The 9139-nt window shown below is 36.0% G+C and overlaps 1 pseudogene; it reads right to left on the bottom strand.

Annotated features, from left to right (window-relative positions):
- Positions 1–7772: 7772 nt before the first annotated feature.
- On the bottom strand, positions 7773–8259 carry LOC115286965 (annotated as a pseudogene).
- Between the last annotated feature and the right edge of the window lie 880 nt (positions 8260–9139).

Genomic DNA, 9139 nt, shown 5'->3' on the forward strand with positions numbered 1-9139 from the left:
TAACACAAGTATGATCAACTAAAAGGAAACATTGCAGAGCTGGACCAGCTCCAGATCAGAAGGAGAGGCCTTATACAGTAGTGTGGAATAGATGAATTTCTTGAAAATAATAGCCTAAGCATAAGCACATGTATGTTTATTCATTGTGTTTGAATGTGATTACAAGTCCATATATTTCTTGCAGAAGCTCACTTGAAGCACCAAAAAAGTTATTAAGACTGTTTGTTGTTTGCCTCTATGATGGGAGCCATTTTTGTCTGTAACAGCTGTCTTCTAATTTGGTTCTATGAGGTCTCTGTTTATCAGACATACTCTGGGTAGTCACAGGAGCTAGAAACTGATGCAAAGTGGGTCTCACAGATTCTGAAGACCCATCACGAAAGGAAAGTTTAGTTCACTTTTACACTATTTCTCCACCACATATTTTCATATTCAGTTACCTATAATTTTGTATAATTCTTATAAGAGATGAAATAATGGGAAACAGACATACAGAGATATTCACATGACTTATAGCTGTTCAGACACATGTATTGGTACATTCTTAGAAATAGACATTTCAAGGGGCGCCTGTGTGGCTCAATTGGTTGAACATCTGTCTCTTGATTTCAGCTCAGGTCATGAGCCCAGGGTTGTGGGATCAAGCTCCGCTTGGGCTCTGTGCTAAGTGTGAAACTTGCTTGGGATTCTCTCTCCCTCTGGCCCTCTCTCCTGCTTGTGTGGTCTCTCTCACTCTAAATAAAAAAAAAAAGTTTCTGAAAGAAGAAATATACATTTTGAAATCCCCTAATAACTTCCCCTTATGCCATGTGGGGAGAGACATCAGACATTCTGGAAATTATGCAAAGGAAAAAGAGAAATAGTAATGGAAGTATTGGTGGAGTTGTGTGAATGGTCAGGAAGAAGCGAAGTGTAAAGTCCAGCTTTCTAGCTGGGTTTTGGAACTGAGCTTTCTGAGTGACAACCTCCTCTCTTGCCCTTCACCTCCAAGTTCCAAGAATTTTCAATTGTCCCTCCTAATATCTGTATATTTGTTTCCATTGCTATCATCCTATTCCTGACACCATCTTCTCTTTCACAGATATCCCTGAGCACCTCCTAAATACCATTTCCACTTATATTTTTCTCCTTCCTCACAGCCCATTATTCCTATTATATTCAATCATTTAAAAAAATCGGATTATTTTATTCCCTTTGTAATATCTTTAAGGCAATTCTGACCAAGAGTAAAATGGAAACATACTCTGACCTCAATCTATAAAGTCCTAGATGACTTAGTCCCTAATTATTACCCTTCTCCTGCTCATAACCTTCTCTGTTCACATTGGTAAAAGAAGCAATAGGATCTTTGCAAATAGTCCTTTCTTTGCCTGGAATATTCTTTCCCCTACATTTTGCCAAAGTAATGATTTCATTTTAAATGTTATTTTCTCAGAGAATCTTTTGCTTCATGTCTCATATCAATGATGTTCTTACTTCTCATCAAGTTATTTTTCTTCTCAGAGTACTTCTGTTAGTTTGTGATTATAAATATATGATATGATTCTTTAAAAAATGTCCATCATGATTGAAAATTAACTCCTGGAGATATATTCTCCAGGATGTAATAGGATTTTTGTACATAGAGAGTGCTCAGGAAAGAGTTCTTGAATGAGTGAATGATTCCTAGGTGGGTAGGAGGGGGAGGGTAGGAAAATTGGGAGAAGGAATCGTGTAGCTGCTTCATCTTCCTTGGGATGATGGTGGTTGAATGAAATGATGATTATCAATTACCATCCTTAGAACGAACCATGCAAAGCCTATTTTCTTTACCTTTTAAGTGTTAAAATTATTTTAGTTATCAGGGTGCCTGGGTAGCTCAGTTGGTTAAGCGCTGGCTTCGGCTCAGGTCATGATTTCACGGTTCATGGGTTCGAGCCCTGTGTCGGGCTCTGTGCTGACAGCTAGCTCAGAGCCTGGAGCCTGCTTCACATTCTGTATCTCCCTCTTTGACTCTCCCCTGCTTGAATTGTCTCCCTCTATCTCTCAAGAATAAATTTAATAAAACATAAAAACTATTTTAGTTAGTACTTTATGCCTTTTCTAAAGATGAAGGAAAAACCAGCAAGCGTAAGTTCTTGCATGTGTTTTGGAATCAGTTAGGTTAGGATTAATAAAGCAATATCATTTGACAATATATTTCCAGTTTGTCATTATCTGTAAACAACTTGAATCTTAACTAATAGCAGAAAATATTTACAGTGGTAGGCAATACAATAAGAGCTCATATAATGGTACTTTGAATCTATGGACAAGATGATTTTGCTTGATTAAAAATATTAACTTGGTGTAGAGGAATAAGTTGTAACACATCTCCCATTAATGAAACTCCCAGTAAAATTAGACTTTCCCCATGTGGATATAAATGATTGTGTAGAATTATATTGGAAGTTACAGCTCATAAAATAAAAATTTATTTTGTCATAGAGTACAAATATTATATTTATAGAACAAAATTATGTGGCCATGGGTGAGGCAATGAGAATCTATGTCATAAGTGTTACTACTTTCATTTTAACATAATTTATTTTCTTATTTTGGTTGCATAAAAATAGGACCCAGTAAACATTTGGTGTATTGTTGGGTTGGTGAGGGAAGTTTCTACAGTAGGGTTTTCTGATTGTAAAATATTCTATATGTACTATAGGAAAGTTGTAACTAAGGTGGTATAATTCTTGAGCTGTTCCAGACTTGATTTGTCATTAAGGATTTTTCTTCATCCAATTGCTCACATTTAGTGTGGATCAGTGAGACTATGATAGTCATTAGCTGTATTCATTGATATTTCCACATCTTCTCCTCCTGGGAATATAATAGAATTCAATTTTTCTGTCCCTGTTTGTTATATGTGGTCTTGTGAATTTATCTGACCAAGTAAATATGAATAGAAGTGACATATGTCACTTCTCGAATGAAGCATTTATGAGAAAGTTCTCAATTGTTCATGTTGATGTCCTCTGCTATGCTAAACAATGGTGATCCAGGTAATGGAGTTTTCAAGTATGTCTGAGTCCTTGAGGGAGGATAATATGGAGCAGATCACTTTGTTGACCCAAGATTAAATGTAGAATGAAGAAGAAATGCACCTTTCTGTAATGCCACTGAGATTTGGGGGCTGTTACGATTGTCTCATCTAGTCTGTTCTGCCTGATTAAAAAATAAAAAATTTGTACTGGAAGGAGGGTACTGCTATTGAAACACACCCCCCACCACACACACACACACACACACTAAAGTAAACAAGCAACAGTAAATCTTGAAACATATACACTGGTTTAAAAGTCAAATGGAAGATGGAAAAGAAAACTGTCACCAGAGACTGAGGAGATATAGATCATGGTAAAATATTTGTAAAATTAGCATCTCTGGTAAAATTAAGTAATTTACTGCTGTAGGAAAATGAGTGAAAAAGAGGATGGTAGTGTTGTGTGTAAGTTGCTCTTTGTCAAATTGTGTTAAAAAACAAAGAGCTCAGAAAAGAATTACTTTGTGAACATTTATGCAATGGATCTAGTCCATGGATTGAGGGAGTTGTGGGAGGTTATGATGTGCCAGTGTAAACTGATCAGTTGTAACAAAGACACTACTTTGTGGGGGATTCTGATAATGAAGCAGGATATTCATGTGGGGGTGGGGTGCCTCCTCTGATTAAGGCTACGTTTGAACCTGAAACTGCTCTAAAAAAAGGAAGTTCTTATAAAGTATTTGGGGTAGGAGGACAGGAAGTTCTTCTGGTTTCTCCACTGTTATTTTAACACAGGATGTTGTAAAGATTTTAGCTCTCACTGATCAGAAATATATCAAGACAATCTATTTTAGTTGTATTTTCTATCTTACAACTTTCACATCTCTTCAAACACTTGGTATTGGACAGATTTTTATCAAAACTGCCTCAATAGTTTAATTTAACTGATTGGCAAACTTTTGGGTGGGCTCTATCTTTCAATTGATATTGATGATGTGTATTATTTTTGAAATGAGTTATATACTTGAAATATTCATATGATAGGTATTCACTTGTGTTTTTGTTTTCTGAAAATTTATTTTTCTTGGTTACTGAAAAGCTATTGAAACTTCTTCTAATTCATTGTCTCCACAGTGTTCATGACACCAATCTCTGTTGTTGCACAGCCCTCGTCAATCATCCCGTCTGTCTACGGCGGGGCTGTACAATGGCACCACCACTGAAAGGAACACAGATTCAAGTTTAGATAAATATACTTATGTGCTTCATTTAGGGAAGTGAAAATCTGGGCTAGATGTTCATGTTCAGTAAGGTAAAAGTGGATGGTTTAGAGTAGCACCTCTCAGCCTCAGCACTGACATTCTAGGCTGCGTAATTCTTTGTGGTAGGCTGCTGTTCAGTGGATGGTAGGATCCTTGTGGCATTCCTGATTTCTAGCCCATTAGAATTTTATTGTCCAGGCAAACTGCCCAGTTGTGACACTCCAAAGTGTTTCCAGAAATTGCCAGAAATCTCCTGGGGACAAACTTGTCCACAGTTGAGAACTACTGAGCTAGATAATAAGTAAATATATATGTAATATTTATAATATATTTAACATTAAATATTAGGTAAATGTTTATAAATGCTTAGAATATCATTATTTTTGTGAAATGATAATTAGAATATACTGCAGGGTTTAACAGAAACACATATTTTAATCTAGAAGCATTAAATGTATGATGAAGGGAAGTAAAATTCTTACACTGCAATTTCATATAAATGAATAAAGAAAAAGAAAGATATTCCCCAGAGCTTTATTTTCTCATTCTGTCCATTCCTGTTATCTCTTTCAAACACTATCAAAACTTTCAATAGACAAAAAAGGAGCCTGGGTGGCTCGTAGGTTGAGCGTCCGACTTCAGCTCAGGTCATCATCTCACTGTTCTCAAGTTTGAGCCCCGCATCGGGCTCTGTGCTGACAGCTCAAAGCCTAGAGCCTGTTTCAGAATCTATGTCTCCCATTCTCTCTCTTTGACCCTCCGCCACACATGATCTGTCTCTGTTTCTCTCAAAAAAAAAAAAAACATTAAAAACATGTAAAAAAGGAAACTGAGAAAGCATAATCAAATATTCATAATCAGGGAGCTGGGATAGAAAACTGAACACTCACAGGTAGGTACACGTTCACAAACATTAAGTGAGAGCTATGCACACAAATTTCATTAAAATTATGCACATTTTGCTATTTTCACCTTATATATGTGCAAAGAACATGTGGATACATATTTCTCTAATTAATCAACAAACATTTGTTAGAAGCCCTAATAAACTAAAAAGAGAACATGCCTGCATGCTCTGATATTCCCTAAATTTCCTTGATCACATTCAATTTTTCTTCATTCCTTAATCACATTTAATCCCCCCTCCCATTTTAAATTAATGTTTTCTTTGGTTTGCAGGGAAGACAGGTTGAGGAGTCAAAAAATATTCCTCTGGGACCATGAAATAACTTTCGCTTCCCTCACTGTATGCCTATACAGCCCTCTCTAGTTCTGAACACTAAGGAAAATAAGATTTTCAGAAGTGGGAACCACAAGAAGAATAGCATCTGATAACAATAATACATAAGTACTAGTCTGAACTTGAACAACTTGTGTTACATCTGAGTGAAGAAAATATCTACTTAGTACAAAAGAAGTGTCATATGTGGTTTCAGAAAACAAACAGAAAACAAAGCTAACAGCAAGGGCTGTTATCACAATCACAGCAATCCAGTATGGCTTCCTAAACTAATTTGTTGTTACCTGATGGAAAGGAACAAAACAAAAAAAGAATCTCCAGCATGTCACCTTTCATTAAAATTGTGTTTCTCTGAGATTTTCTTATTTGCAATTGCTCATCTGTTAAATTAAAAGTTTTAATTCTTCACAGTTTGTCACCTTTTTAATTCTGGTCTGTTGACATGCACTTTTTTTTTTTAAAATAAATCCAAAGAAAGTTCAAAATGCAATTTGAAAGCAAATTAGCAATTTTGCTGGCTGCTAAAAAAAAAAAGAAAGCTTCCTGCTTCATATGTATTGTTTTAGGTATGCTTTAAAAAAATGAACTAGCGATATAAAGAGGTTGTTAATCTGTTTCTTTCCTACACAACTGCAACATTACCCAATGTGATGGGGTTGCTAGTATTTTAAAGGTCTTTTCTGTCATTTCTTATCCTTCATTATATTCCAGACGACATTGATGATTTGAAATAAATACTTGAAAGAATAAAAATAGGCAACAAAGCAATCTTAATATAGTAGAGAGCAGGACAAGCAAATAGAAAATAACCAAGATGTATAATAAATAAAAAAAAATAAAGTGAAACAACATACAATAAACTAAACAAAAATAGAAAGGTAGATATAGGATATTTCTAGGGAGTTTATAAGATTACAAAATTACGAATGCTCAGGACATGTGAAAAATATTCAACATCACTAATAATGAAATAAATGCAAATTAAAATCAAATGGTGAAACCGGATTTGGCAAAATTTTTAAAAGTCAGGGGGCAATAGTGCCAAGAGTGTGGATTTTAAAAGTTAGATCTTTTATGTACTGTTGATGAGAATCTGGATTGTTGTAATATTTTTGCAGAGTTTATCAACAGTTAGGAATATATTCCAAAAATACAATGATTCATATGCATATGTTCATTGTAGCATTGCTTGAAATCTCAAGAGGAGATCTGTGGAGAAATACTTTAAACATGGAATATAAATAGTAAGTAGTGCTTTATTTTTTTTTAAATAAGGTCAGTATCTGTGTATGATCTTAGAAAAATGCCCATGATCAAATAAGTATAGAATCAAGTTGCAGAACTGTTTGTATGTCGTGTGTGTGTATAGTTATGAGAACTACCATGAATATAAAGTACTCTGTACATTGGAAAAAAAAAAGCAGAACAAAGAATCAATAAATATTCACCACCAGCATGAGGGTTGCCAGCGCCACTCCTCCCGCCTACCTACCACCTACCACCACCTGGAATTGACCAGGGGACTGTCAGACACCTGCATCCTTGCGGGAGCTGATTTAGAAATTACTTAACAGAAGAAAACTGCAATTTGTGTTTAGGTCATGCACAGAGACAGAAGGCTCAGAACTATTGTGTGCAAAAGAGCTCAAGGACAGAGAGAGTTCAGTGAACTGAATCATCCCTGTGAGTGATGTTATTTTAACTCTTTTGAGCCAGCTCATTTTCATTCTCTTGGGCATTTTTGATACTGCTGACAGGAGACATGTGGCATTCACCTGATATTTCCAAGCATCGTACTGTGTGCATAGGGTAAATAATAACGCTATTCACCTCATTTGAAACATAAGTAGTTCAGACTTTCACCAAGAAAATGATTCAGAAAGCAACCCTGTACTTGTTCTGAGTTTCTAAGAGATATTTTGGTAGAGGGTGAGGGAACTGGGGAACCTTCCTGTTGTATTCAGCCAGCAACTAAGCTTTCCACTATGAGGCTATGTGTTTCTTTGACGAAAGAGTTACTAATTCTGAGGTTCTCTTAGAGAGATCATGCACCGGCAGCACGTCTGAGCCTTACCTCTGCTGTTCCCCATCTCTTTCCATTTGGTGGTATGCAAAGTCTAGTACGCAGAAGTGAAGAAGGTAATTTGGGGAGCTTCCTCCATGAGTTTTGTTTTATTATATTATTTTATTATTTTTAATAGGCTTGGGGTCTTCTATTATTTATCTATCTATCTATCTATCTATCTATTTATTTATTTTGCACTTATCATGCCATGAATTTATAGGGAATGGGATCCAGCAGCTCAGGCCCCTTTCCATGGGTTCTCACGAAGTGTGCTTCTCTGGATGGGGCAGGCTGGTGCCTCAGTTGAACCCAAATGCCTTTCTCATTGGCTTCCTTCTTTTCCTCCTGATCATTTTTCTTCACGCACTTCAGGAAGCTATCTCTTCTCTTGAGTGCTTAATAAGACCAATACATGCATTAATTTTGCTGGCAACACTCTTGCCCTTAACTTGTTTATTTACAGAAATGCCAGCAGCGTACTGGGTATAGACGCTTCCAGTTTTGTCAGGGTAACATTAGTGGGGCATTCCTTTTTGAATAGCACCCATTCTCTTGATGTCTCCAGTCTCGCCTTTTTTATAAATTAGCATGTATGTGGCCAAAGAAACAAATCCTATTTTCTAAAAAAGCCTAGAGAACATATAGGAGGTACCTCTCCTCTTTCCTTTGTGTTGGTAATTTTGGCAAATTACTGAAGATGGGGATTCTGGACAAAAAAAGCCCTCCTTGAGTTTTAATCTTTCCCCATGGTAACGGTGAACACCAGAGCAGGTCCTTCGTCCAGGACCAGAGCCTGGCAGCCTGTTGCTTTCTCATCCACAAATCTAATTCTATGACTGACTTGTGAGGTGCTTCCTTCACTATTGCTTTTAACCCTGGGGGAGACATTATTTTCTTCCTTCAAAGTAGATCAAATATCTCATTTTCTTTATCCTTTTATAGCTATCATGCCATAACATGAACATTTAAAATAAATTGAACATGCTAATTGGGAATGTGTCTCTCAGATAGCTCTTAATTTCCCACCAGTAAAATGATAAGGCACAACTGACAGAGGGAAGGCTGGGTTTCTGCAATTTGTGTTGTCAGGTTTCCAAGTAAGATTGTAGGCTGATTTTAAAGCCAAGAATTAAAGCATATGAAAACATTTAAATATATGAGTTTGAATTTGACATTTTACTGTTCGTTCATTGTGGGTACATGTTGAAGCTAATTTTCTTTGTTTTAACTCAGGGTGAATGGAATTAGACTTTTCAGTTCGCTGTATTGTCTTTCAAGGTATTTTGATATTTTTTATCTGTAAGCATTTCATTTTTATCTGTAAGCATGCCAAGAACCCGACTGAAATATTGTACTGATATCCCGACATTATAATCACTGGGGGTGGGACAGACTGTAGAGATATGGAGAAAAAAAAAGGGGGGGGTGTGTTTTTGAATCTCTCATTTTTTTTCTTGATTTTGGTTTTTAATTGTCTGCTTTTCAAAAATTTTTTACCAATAAGCTTACATAATCTAGTTATTGTTTTGATTTAAAGATGGGGCAATAATAGAATGAATGAAAGTCAA

This window comes from Suricata suricatta, chromosome 3, assembly GCF_006229205.1.
Source record: "Suricata suricatta isolate VVHF042 chromosome 3, meerkat_22Aug2017_6uvM2_HiC, whole genome shotgun sequence".
NCBI classification, from domain to species: Eukaryota; Metazoa; Chordata; class Mammalia; order Carnivora; family Herpestidae; genus Suricata; species Suricata suricatta.